The 13,150-nt window shown below is 41.0% G+C and overlaps 1 protein-coding gene across 7 annotated transcripts in view; it reads left to right on the top strand.

Moving 5' to 3' along the window:
- Positions 1–13,150, top strand: part of GRIK1 (glutamate ionotropic receptor kainate type subunit 1) — a 376,723-nt gene that overhangs the window by 34,054 nt on the left and 329,519 nt on the right. The gene's annotated exons all lie outside the window — the stretch shown is intronic.

Here is a 13,150-nt window from a genome sequence, read left to right as displayed (position 1 = left end):
TTGTAGTCCCCCAGCCAGGGTGCTGTGTCTTCCGGGTCTGTGGTCCAGCCAGCTCTCAAGTAAATTGGGGGTTCACCTTCCAGAACCCCCTTTCTATGTTCCTTTCCTGGCCGTCTCGCTGCTCTGGCTCTCACCCTTCTGCCCTGCGCCTTCTCACACAGTGTCTCCAATCCATCGGCCTCAGATCTTGTCGGGCGACACTCTCTGTTGGTCCCCTGGATCCTATGTGGCTGCCTTTTTCAGTGAATGTGTTGGATGTGGCTGTAGCACATGCAGATGCTGCAGCCTCCGGCTGGCTAGCTGAGTCTTGTAGTCCTCCACTAGTCTTGGGGGCCGGTTCCCCATTGCGACCTGGTCCCTCCACCCGGCGATGGTAAGCGTGGATGCGGGGCCCACGGGTGGATTGCTAACTACCCGTGCCCCTAGGACCCCTTCTTTCCTTCTGGAGCTTCTCTCTTCAACCTTTTCTCTCTCTAGCTCCCTCTGACAGCCCATTCAGTTCCTCTCACAATCTGACTAACTTTCCCTCCTAATTAGCTCATCCCTTACCTACTGGCTCCACCCACACCCTCTACCTAGTTACCCTCCCCAGACTTGGATGAGGCTATCCTTCCTTAGGGTACACCCAGATGCTTTGACTGGAGTGTTGTGGTGTTGGATGCTGGTGTGGAGTCCCGGTTAGTGCCCCCTCCTTACCCAAGAGCAGAGTCTCACAACTCTGGATGAGATGCAGTACCTCTGTGGCGACCAGACTTCAGGGGCACCAAACCCGTGTGTGGGCTTGTACTGTATATAGGGGATCATTATGTATATAGAGCCTGTGTGTGGGCTCATACTGTATAAAGGGGTCTGTATGTGGGCTCACACTGTAAATATGGGGCTCATGCTGAATATAGGGGCCTGTAAGTGGGCAAATACTGTATGTAGGGTCGCTCATGCTGAATATAGGTGCCTCTGTCAGGGTTCATCCTGTATATGGGGGGGCTCATGTTGTAGACAGGTGCCTGTGTGTGAACTCATACTGTGCGTAGGGGGATAATTGTGTATAGGGGGTAATGTATATAGTGTCTGTGTTGGGCGCATACTGTATAAATGGGCTCACACTGTATATACGGTCTTCCTGTTATCTATTTCATTTCCACCAAATCCAGTGACATTGATTCACAATCACTTATAGTGGACAGATTGATATTCCGGAAATGTAATAGTCTTGGGTTATACTGTGATGTTCAGGTTAGCGGTTCTGAATTCTCACATTTGGTCCTGTGATTGGGTTCTGAAATGAATAATGTAGCCTTGTTGGGTTTTCATCCCTGACACGGTGACTGTTTTTTTTCCATTGATGCCGAGAGCGGCTCCTTACTTTTGGGTAACCGCCTCACTGATCGTTGGAGAGGGGAGTCCACTCTAGTATTTATATCCTTCGTCCTCCTGCACGGACTTTCTATTGTTAGAACCCATTATGGATGCAATTACTTTTCAAGATTTTTTTTTGGCATGTAGTAAGCAACATAAACGCTATAGAAAATGCCAACACAGCTGAATAGCGGGCACTGACGGGATTACATTTGGTATTCCTACTTCATTGACTCTGTAACTGATTTCTGTTGTATCAGCATTGCCTTTGTGGTATTCACTTTTAGATTGATTAATATATATTTTTTGTATATCTGACTTTTAAATATCTGACGACTAAAGGAAAATATTTCGTAAGTGGAGATGTCGCCAACATACATTTGTATGCCTTGTGGTATGAATACTCCGAATGTGTCCTTAGGCTATAATGAGTAAGACCTACGGTATGTCTAAAGGTAGACCATTTTTATCATTGTATTGAACATGGTGTCAACAGAGCCTTGAAATATACCGTACTTTGTACTTGTAATTGTGTGCATGTAATTATGACTATCCATTATTACAACATGTGTCAATGAAGACCGGTCCAAAAAAATAACAAAAATCAATAACGTAGTTGTAGCACAACATTGGCATATACACAGATGAACTGGGAACTTTTTCGTGAAGATACTAAATAAAGAATATTTTTTTAGCATTTAGGTGTCTTTGGCCATTGTTTTTTTAGGTGTTCACTTATAATTCAACTTTATAAATTCCAGCCAATATCATTTAGACTCTAGACCATTCCCACTGGTCCCCCAATATGCAGATATATTGGGTCCTCCAGCTTTTATTATATCGGTTCTGAATAATCACAGGAGAGCATTCATTGTGAAACAAACTCTGCCTACAACAAAGTTGAAATCAAGACTACAATAGGTAACCCAAATTGGCAAATTTTTGAAATGTTTGTTTCAATGTCAAATCAAATACAGGTATTGCTTGCAGAATTGTGTTTTTTCTAGAACGCCACCATAGGTCATCTGTGGTTTAAGTAGACTATTTATTAAGATGTTTCCAACCCCCTGACATCTGGTGATGCAAAATCTGTAACACATCGACCTGTTACGCATCTGCCTCGACTTGGCGGGGCTTCTCCACCTTCCCCTTTGGCTGCTGCCCTGTGCTGTGCTCCACATCAAGTTTTACAAGTAGCCCGGCGTGCTCCCATGACAACATCTGCTCAGGTCTTTTTAAAGCCCACTAAGACATGCCTGTATCTTGGTATTAAATTTCTGTTTGTTTTTCTGGTCGCCTCTATCCTTGCCTGCATCTGCCTGCTTTGTTTTGGATTTTCCTGCGTCCTGTCTACCTGTGGCCTTCAGTTTTCCAAGTCTTCACTCCACGTGTGCCTTTCTGCTTCTGCATCAATGCCCTTGATCCGTGTGCCAACCTGGACCTGAGGTTAGCGGATCCTCTGCACAAAGTGAGCCTAACACTACCATGTGCCATATATATAAGTGATCTCTTCTTATATGCAAAAAGACCTTTGTGCCCCTTTTTGGGTCCCAGAGTTATAGTGCGACTGTTGCCTTTAACAGCCCCTAAAATGAATGGAGTCTTTCAAAACTCCAAAAATGAAACCCTAGTTTGGCTACGTTGATAGAGTTTTTTTGTTTTTTTTTCAAAGTGCAAAATAAAAAATTGGCCTTGGCAGGAAGGAATTGATTCCACGTGGAACCCAAGTCTATTGCCATTGGTGAAATCTACTCTTCAATGACAAGACCACATTATAAATTTTAGACCAGCAATAATCATTGTCCATTTTTCTATTAAAATATCATACAATTTTGTTTCACAGGAAAAATGAGTATTCATGGTATCCATCGTATTTCTCAATGTTTGATGTCAATCCTGTTGAGACTTCATGTCTCCAAAGGTGTCACAATTCAGGAAACAATCAAAGGGTCCTGCCAAGAAAAGGGAAGGTGTCAAGTGCCTCTACTCCCATCTTCAGGAAAAGAAAGAAAATACCAGAGCAACGCTTGAAAGCCATAAAATCATCCGCAACGTTTCCACCTTAATGATGGGTCTTTGTCAAGCCAAACAAGACCCATCTTTAGATTTAAAACGTTGAAAATGTTTGATCAATAAAGTCTTGACGGCTTCCTCTTCTTGGACTATTTGCGGCGGTATTATCCTCTTCTTAGATACGAGATTCTTGAGCTGGGTCTGGACCCTACGGGGCACCAAATTTTTTTCTAACTGGATAACCTTGCTCCACGTGGGATATAGTGGTGTTGACTACTCCTGCTCTAGCATCGGGATGTACTCAACTACCATAAATGAGCTCCATCTTGATTTTTGCTCTCCTCATTAATCTGATTCTATTATTATATCTCTATTGGTATGTATAATTATGTATAGTGGTAATATTCCATATACCATGGCCTGAATGTAGCGGATGACATACTCTGGCAATAATTTACTGTACACAAGTCTTAGTTCAGGAAGTTTTTGCACAGTACTTATCGGGATTATTGATCTAAGTTTCTAAGTGGATTTATTCTCAATTAGCTTCAGGGCACAGGTTATACCCTGTGGATAGAAACGCGCGTAATACCTACTTATCTGCTTCCTGTCCTGCCTGTCCTTGGTAAACACTATAGATCTTTGGGAAGATGACTTATGCTATTGATATAAAGGACAGTAAACCTTAAATAAGCTCATTCATTGTAACATCTAACGCAATGTCTCCATATTATGATGAAAATTGTACAATAATTGCGTCAGTCCTTTACAAGTTGCGCTGCAAGAATATTTGGGTAGAATCAATGTTGCCTCAAAATAATCTCGGACTTATATCCAAAACTGCCGCATGAAGAGATCCACATTCATGTATTAAAACCAAGATTGGCCTTATTAACACAAAATATTATAAAATATCCATAGGCAGATAAGACATACATAAACAAAAAAGTGTCCAAAGGAGTGGAATAGGTGGAGCACAACTCAATGTATTTATATATCAATTGTTATTAATTACCATATGTCACTGTAACAGCCTATTCAGGGATGACATACAATGGATTTGCTATTTATAGTCCTAATGGTGATAAATCACCTATCCGGAATTAACCATGCATATCAACCATGCATATCAGTCCACTGATCCGAGAAACCATGAATGCGTAAACTGCCCATATAACCAGAGTGTTCCCAGGCTATAATAGTCCTGTACTAACACCGCTACTGAAATACAGCTATGTCACATATGGCACTTACTTGCAGACAAAAGTGTTCCCGGGAGACTGTGACCAAGAGATATGAGCCCACCGAACCCTCCAGGTGCGCCCCGACGCGCGTTTCGCCCGTGAGCTTCTTCCGCGAGCTTTCAAATAATCCAGTTGATCCATTTATGATTCCAATGTGCTGCTCCAACAGTGAGAAGTTGTGTTTTGAAGATCAGTCTGTAAGTGCATTGAGTCGGTACGTTCTTCTGCATCTGCTGTATTCCTGAACTTGCAGAACTGTCCTCTGACAGAAACCAGTGACCTGGCAATCGGTACCAGAGCAAATGACAATTAGCGAAGGGAGGGTGCAGCTCCGTTAGGAATATAGCCTAGACTAAAAAGCTGTAAGTTCATCTACTACAAGAAAATAGATGAGAATGAGGAGCTGTAAGTGCAGCTACAGTACTACATGAATATAGCTGAGAGTAAGGAGCTGTAAGTGCAGCTACTTCAGGAATATAGCCTAGACTAAGAAGCTGTAAGAGCATCTACTACAGGAATATAGCTGAGAATAAGGAGCTGTACGTGCAGCTACTACAGGAATATAGCTGAGTGTAAGGAGCTGTAAGTGCAGCTATTACAGGAATATAGCTGAGTGTAAGGAGCTGTAAGTGCAGCTACTACAGGGATATAGCTGAGAGTAAGGAGCTGTAAGAGCAGCTAATACAGGGATATAGCTGAGAGTAAGGAGCTGTAAGTGCAGCTACTTCAGGGATATAGCTGAGAGTAAGGAGCTGTAAGACCAGCTACTACAGGAATAAAGCTGAGAGTAAGGAGCTGTAAGTGCAGCAGCTACTACAGGAATATAGCTGAGAGTAAGGAGCTGTAAGACCAGCTACTACAGGAATAAAGCTGAGAATAAGGAGCTGTACATGCAGCTACTTCAAGAATATAGCTGAGTGTAAGGAGCTGTAAGTGCAGCTATTAGAGGAATATAGCTGAGAGTAAGGAGCTGTACGTGCAGCTACCACAGAAATATAGCTGAGTGTAAGGAGCTGTACGTGCAGCAACTACAGGAATATAGCTGAGTGTAAGGAGCTGTAAGTGCAGCTATTACAGGAATATAACTGAGTGTAAGGAGCTGTAAGTGCAGCTACTACAGGGATATAGCTGAGAGTAAGGAGCTGTAAGAGCAGCTACTACAGGGATATAGCTGAGAGTAAAGAGCTGCAAGTTCATCTACTACAGCAATATAGCTGAGAGTAAGGAGCTATAAGTGCTGCTACTATAGGAATATAGCCTAGACTAAGAAGCTGTAAGTGGTGCTACTACAGGGATATAGCTGAGAGTAAGGAGCTGTACGTGCAGCTACTACAGGAATATAGCTGAGTGTAAGGAGCTGTACGTGCAGCTATTACAGGAATATAGCTGAGTGTAAGGAGCTGTACGTGCAGCTGCTGCAGAGATATAGCTGAGAGTAAGGAGCTGTAAGAGCAGCTACTTCAGGGATATAGCTGAGAGTAAGGAGCTGTATATGCAGCTACTTCAGGAATATAGCTGAGTGTAAGGAGCTGTACGTGCAGCTACTACAGGAATATAGCTGAGTGTAAGGAGCTGTAAGTGCAGCTATTACAGGAATATAGCTGAGTGTAAGGAGCTGTAAGTGCAGCTATTACAGGAATATAGCTGAGTGTAAGGAGCTGTAAGTGCAGCTATTAGAGGAATATAGCTGAGAGTAAGGAGCTGTACGTGCAGCTACCACAGGAATATAGCTGAGTGTAAAGAGCTGTACATGCAGCAACTACAGGAATATAGCTGAGTGTAAGGAGCTGTAAGTTCATCTGCTACAGCAATATAGCTGAGAGTAAGGAGCTATAAGTGCTGCTACTATAGGAATATAGCCTAGACTAAGAAGCTGTAAGTGCTGCTACTACAGGGATATAGCTGAGAGTAAGGAGCTGTAAGTTCAGCGTCACACCCCAAAGCACTTCCAGACTGAATTTCAAAATACGATTTCTTGCTGCTGGAACAGCACTTTAGGGTCATAAAGGGATCAGCTAGTTTATCTTTTGAAGAGCTGTACAGTTGTATCAATAGTTTGGGGGTGGGGAGTTTCTGACAGGTACCCTTTAAATTAACCATGTCTTTTATATCCTTATTTTCTCATATTTATGAGTTTATAGTCACAAGGAGTATTTTGAGGTTGTTGGTTTTTTTTTCGTGGTTCTGTTCCAAAATTCTCAAATAGCTTGAAAATCAATTTTGCTGCTTATATGAGGAATTTTTTTTAAGCATTTTTTTTCCTAAAGAGGTTTTAATTGCCCGGTAGAAAAAAAAGTGCACCACTTCTTTTTTGATACTGATAGAATTCTTCAAAATGGGTAAATTTTATGCAAAAAAAATGCTTTAGGGAAAAAATCTTCAAAACTGCTTATGAAAAGAAAAGCTCTTCCAAATACATCCCCGAAAAAGAATATTTCCTGAAATGATTTCTGTTTGAAAAACTTTTTGTTTTGTTTAACTGGCCAAAAACTATATGAGAACATAGCATTAGAGCTCCTAATAACGTTTCCAGGATGGTTCCCTCATCAGTGTTCCTTTGCCATTACCCAGCAGAATCAATTTCTCCGTAGATTTCAAATATTTTCCTAATCATATATTTATGGATTAACGCAGCAGTAGACACAAAGATTTAGCCAAAATTGATATTAAAATGTTCCCGGAATTCTTATTTAGCATTTGCATGTGGGAAATTCTTGGACGAATGTACCTAAACACTACAGGGATCTCAACCAACAACTTTCAATATTATGAATAATGTCTTACGATTGTCCAATTAATTTTCTGATGAGTAGAGAAGATTGTGATTTGTCAAGCATTGTTCACATTAGCAGAATGGATTGCGTTGATAATTGAACCATAACAGCAATGCCAGATCAGCTTGCAATGAATTATAATGAGATCCATCAGGTTTATGATGTATTAGCAGTAAGGACAGTGTGAACAGTGCCTTAGGACACCTTTGAGATGTTATCATTTTCTTTTTTTAAAGCACTGTAGGCGCCTATGGTGACCTAACAGACGATCGGTATTGCGCTCATCTGAGAGCAACCTAAAGCTGGCCATATACATGGCCACACAGAAAGCTTTCAGATGAACCTTTGGTAGACCACGATCTTTCCTAACTTTCCATATACACCATAGGGTTCAGCTTGGCTGAGAGTTCATGTGTTTTCAACGGTGAGACATCACATCGCCACTGCCAGACACCACTACCAGTAACTAATCTGTCTGGAAAGCAAGAGCATCGGAAATTAACATTCCAACAACCCTATCCTTCTACCGGAAGGTCCCCATACACATCAGATGGTCATCCGGTCACACTGAGATTAACGGTTTGGGTTAACTTTTATTTAATATTTATGAGGGCCTTAAAGCTCTGTGCACACTGGCATTACTGACATTCCTTTGGGGTTTTCTGGAACCCGAACATAAAGTTGGTGGACCTCATGGCCTTGTGGTTGTCCGAAAGCCACCTTAAAATGAACATGTGACCATCACGGATGATCAGACCATCACTTTCCCTTCTTTCCTTTTCTCAAAATGATTATTATACTTTATCTAAAACCATTTGCACAGTAAATTTCAATAACCTATCATCATGTTTTAGATCTACAAATCTGGGTCTAATTGCAAAAACAGAGAAGTGTGTTTTTTGACCTACCCTCAGTTTTTGAAAGTATTTTGTAGGTCAATTTTCGATTATCCGATGAGGTTTTGTGCTTGTTCTAATGGTATTTACCCACTCTTCGCACCTCTTGTATCTACTTCTCAGAAGCATAAAGGTCTACATATTTTTAAGTATCCATTATTATATTATTTCAAGGGTGAAACGAGTGTTTGAACATCTCAAAGTGTCCCTGTGCCCATCAGCTAAGGTTTCATCTCTAACATACAGAAGACTGGCTAACCCTATCACTTGAGGAGTTGTCTTTGGGGCTATCCGGGACTTGAATAATTTTGTGTATGGGCCAAAAAAACTAATAGGCAGGTAGTCGCTAACTTCTCCTGCCAGCGATTTCACTGCTTCCGATGACAACACGTAAATAGAGCAGTTTCTTCTCCTTCTCTCTGTTGATGGGATGCCTCTGTTAATGTCATGCTGATTGACGGGAGCCGGGTATCGATTAGCATGACGTCGGCAGTGACGCCCCATCAACAGCGCATCAGGGAAGAGCTGCTCTGACAAGATGTGAAATGAAGCAGGGGAATCGCCAGCAGGAGCGGTCATTGCCACGCTGAGCCCGCAGAGATTGTCTCAGTGCAAAACAGGTAGGTAGTCTCCAACTATCTGCCTGTTAGTTCCTACACAAAAGTAATAAAAGTCCTGGATAACCCTTTTATAAATGTTGTAGATCTAAAAGATTTCTTAAGATCAGTTGACATCACAAATTGTTAGGTTGAACGTTTCCAGATAAGGTGGAAATTCTAAGACACTAAAGCAAAATTGTTCTTGTGTATGGACTGCAAGTTTTGTATAGTCAAGTTCTAAATTTGAGGCTCAACATGGATCTTTTTAGTTGTTTCATTTATAATGTTAAACCTTTATAATACTAATTAATGGCCTCGAAATTAAGAGAGACTTCGAATTAATACCACTGACCTTCTCCGTCATTGCTTTCCTAATAGGTTATCTCTTGTAAAACATCTGTTCAAATTGGTACAATTATTTGTGAGGTCATTTGAGTAGCAGTAATGCTCCTGAATAAACAAATAGCGAGGGAGAGATGATGTCCTTGATGTACCTTATCCTCGTAATCAGATGTTCTTAAATCTGCAAATTTGCGCTTTGCAAAATAATGCACGTCTCCTAATTTAATGGTCTCTGTGATCATTTGCTTCATCAGTGGATGCTCTAAATGCTAAGCTTCCCCATATGTCCTCTTCTCCAATTAACATGTTTCATTTATTCCATGGGTACAACCTCTCTGCTGGTTTTTCATTACTGTCATCCGTGTAGATCCTGGTAAGTAATACAGCTTAAGTCTCCTGCCTGTGGCATGTAGTCTAAACAACTGACAATAAGCTTCTTTTCTCCGAATTGCTTGATTTAACTAACCAGACCGAAGATTGTAAGACTTTGAGCATCCAGTGCTGTCGGTGATTAGTTTTACTCTCCGGCTTTCGAACTGAGACCCTCCGGCTTATTCTGTCCTATTTAGGTTTAGTAGTTAAGCTTAATGATAACCTTTTCATTACAGATTTCTTAAATGATTGCAGAACTCAATTAAATGTGTAGTAAAATAGCGACGACATTGGCTTCTTTGGACCCAATTCCATGGAAGACATTGGTGTATACACACCATTGATAGTAACCAGACTAGACAAAAAAACTCTAGTGCCTAATGTTGCCAGTAAAAAATGCGGGAGTGCCAAATAACTCGAGTCAACATTGTCAAGCCTTACTGCTACCTTAAAGGGGGTTTTCCAGTTTCTGCTGCTGCTTACGGTGTCTGTTTTTGTCTGCAGAGTTGATGTAAGGACTACAGCACTGCAGCCAATACTTAAGCTCCGCAGCTCAGGCAGAGTTGACGGCACAAGGTCATGAGCTTACCGATTGACTGCACCGCTGACGACCTGACATCAGTGCTGCATACAATAATGGACATTAGGAACAGAGGTGGAGATGCGGTTCCCATACCCGACGAAAGTGAGTAAAACAAACTGCAAAACCCTTTTTAATTCAGTATAATCCTAGAGGTTCGAAGGAATCCACCAGATTCCTAGATGGACACAATCACTAATTTGGGTCAATACCACGCAAAGTACACCAATGTGTCCGTACCAAGAGGATGACAGTGGACTTGAAACTAATATCTAGTGTTTTCATATCCGATTATAAAATGTAATGCTTTGGGAATTTGGCCTTTATTAGGGGCAACATATTAATAGGCTGAGGATTATCCCGGATTACTTTTCGGAGCAGAGTCTTCATGATATTCTACCAGGGTTTAATAGGGACAGTGAATGTGTCCCCTCTGGATATCTGACATCAGGTTCTTTTCCCCCCTCTTGATATTAAGACGTACATCAGAGACCTCTAAGACTGTAAGAATATGGTAAGATGGTGTTAAATGTTGTCAAATGGGTAAAATTGGAAAGTGCTTGCAAAAACAAACAACTTTGCAGTTTATCTACTATTAAAAATCCTCTACATTATCAAGACTAGATCGATAAACATATATATTTTTTTAAGTGTACTGCCCATTGTTTGATTACCGGCCACTTCTGCAGTCTATCGGAAGTGGCTAGATTGGCCAGATTCATTAATAAAGAGCACATGCTTGTAAGTGCTGTTCAGTGCCCGTGCGATCCTCTGATACTATAGAGGCCAGGCCTCTGATGCTGTCAACACTGGCGAGTCAACAATTCAGACCACTGTGCCGGTGGATAGTCAACCTTGCGCTTACAAAGAAAGAAGAGCAGACAACCCCCATATAGTCTACTGTTTTCCTTTAGTCACAAAGGGATAACTTTAAAGAGATTCTTGGTTTTGAGTGATTTGTAACACTTTAGAAATTAAAAGTTAAAGTTGTGGAAAAGATTTGCAGGATCTTGGACAATGACAAAGTTCTGCAAACCTACCGCCTACCTATAGCACCCCCTGCACCTCTTCTGACTAGTAGGCAACCTCAGCAGCAGTACATTGAGGCATGACGTTGCAGGGGCCTACTAATCAAAAGAGGCTCTGAGAATGATGTAAGTAGGAGCTTTGCAGTGTTCTGGCCCCAGCGGCCATGGACTACCAACATGGCCATTAGATCAAGCTCCTACTAATCTTTTTGCTCAACTCTAGTATTAGTGATTGTCGACTAGGTTCCTTTTTTTAACCTTAAAAATGGGTCCATGGTGTCTTTTGGTCTTTTAATGTGTGCTGGACCCAAACGGCTGCTGTGGGACCCTTGAAAATGGGGAGCTTGCTAGGTTGGTGGTATCCCTTATATCTATGGAGGGTGAGAAATTGTGCATGGTCTACAAACCCAAGAATCATAGAAAAGTTAAGGGGGCAAATGTATCATTTCTCCTGTCTTAGCTGGTAGTGTTTTCATGATATTAACAAGGGGGCCACATTTTAATTTTTGCAATGGTACCCCTTGCTTATCGTAAGTCCCTAATGGGAATTTCCTATAGGGAATCTCGGGCTTTATAGAATTGAAATAATTTTTTATTTTCAGCTCACCAGTTACATAGTAAGGGTTAACTGTTTAGCTCAGCACCAAAGTACCAAAACTATGAAAAATAAGGAAAGTCTTGGCTGTCTGTCAAGTCCTCTTGTAGTGGGAGCAGAAGCGAGAGGGATATAAGAGCTCTTGTATTCCTTCAGACAGAAGGGATACATGTCAGATGAACTCCGACAGCCTATTTAGAAGAGACATACCTAGAAAACGTACTTAGAATTGTTATTGAATACAATGCGATTTTTCAGTCTTCTCTAGAACAGTTCATTTAATCCTACTGCTTCGTAAAAAAAAGATGTATCTGTTTCCAGATACCCTGCAGAGGATGCCATGCACCTTTGGCGACAGTATTTTGCTTGTATTTTTGGCTAAAAATCATATTAGCAATTGGGTTTTATTAAAAATGTAGTAGTAGAAGAGAAAAATTTCAGATTAAGGTACCTAAGTTCTTCGATGTAGATCACTCCCTGTCAACGCGTTCTTAACGGCACTATATAGGATTCTTGGTAATGGTTTCGAGTGCAGGATTAGCATCACTGCCGTATGTCACTGCAGTCAATAATGAGAATTAAAGAGCCGCCTGATTCATTTGTTGACTTACAAAAGATTCATTTCTAGAAAGTGCTCTTTCTTTATATGGATTTCAGATGACATTGTGCCGATACGCACACCAGATGATGGATGCGGATCAAACTGCGTTAATAAATATTTAAAACTGGTTATAAAGAGCAAATTAGTGTTTAAGAAATCGGCGATGAGCTGTAAATCTGTATTAAGCAGAAGCTGAGCTCTAGAGTTTAATTATTTATGGAAATTATGTTCGAGGCGAGTAACCAAAAACCAAAATTCAGGAGGCCACTACTCCCAGAAAGTAACCAAAAAACCAAACTCAGGAGGTCACTGCTTCCAAAAAGAAACCAAAAAACCAAACTCAGGAGGTCACTGCTTCCAACAGGTAACCAAAAACAAAATTCAGGAGGTCATTGTTTCCAAAAAAGTAACCAAAAACTAAACTCAGGAGGTCACTGCTTGCAAAAACCAAACTCAGGAGGTCACTGCTTCCAAATACCAAACACAGGAGGTCACTGCTTCCAAATACCAAACCTCAGGAGGTCACTGCTTTCAACAGGTAACCAAAAACAAAATTCAGGAGGTCATTGTTTCCAAAAATAACCAAAAACCAAACTCAGGAGGTTATTTATTCCAAAAAGTAACCAAAAAATAAACTCTGGAGGTCATTGCTTCCAAAAGGTAAAGTTAAAAAAAAAAAACTAAGGAGGTCACTTCTTCCAAAAAGTAAAGTTAAGGGAACATTCATACAGAGTATGTCAAAATTAATAT

The sequence above is a fragment of the Ranitomeya imitator genome, chromosome 3 (assembly GCF_032444005.1).
Source record: "Ranitomeya imitator isolate aRanImi1 chromosome 3, aRanImi1.pri, whole genome shotgun sequence".
NCBI classification, from domain to species: domain Eukaryota; kingdom Metazoa; phylum Chordata; class Amphibia; order Anura; family Dendrobatidae; genus Ranitomeya; species Ranitomeya imitator.
Note: the sequence above shows the minus strand (reverse complement) of the source record. Positions and strands in the feature narration are given on the sequence as shown.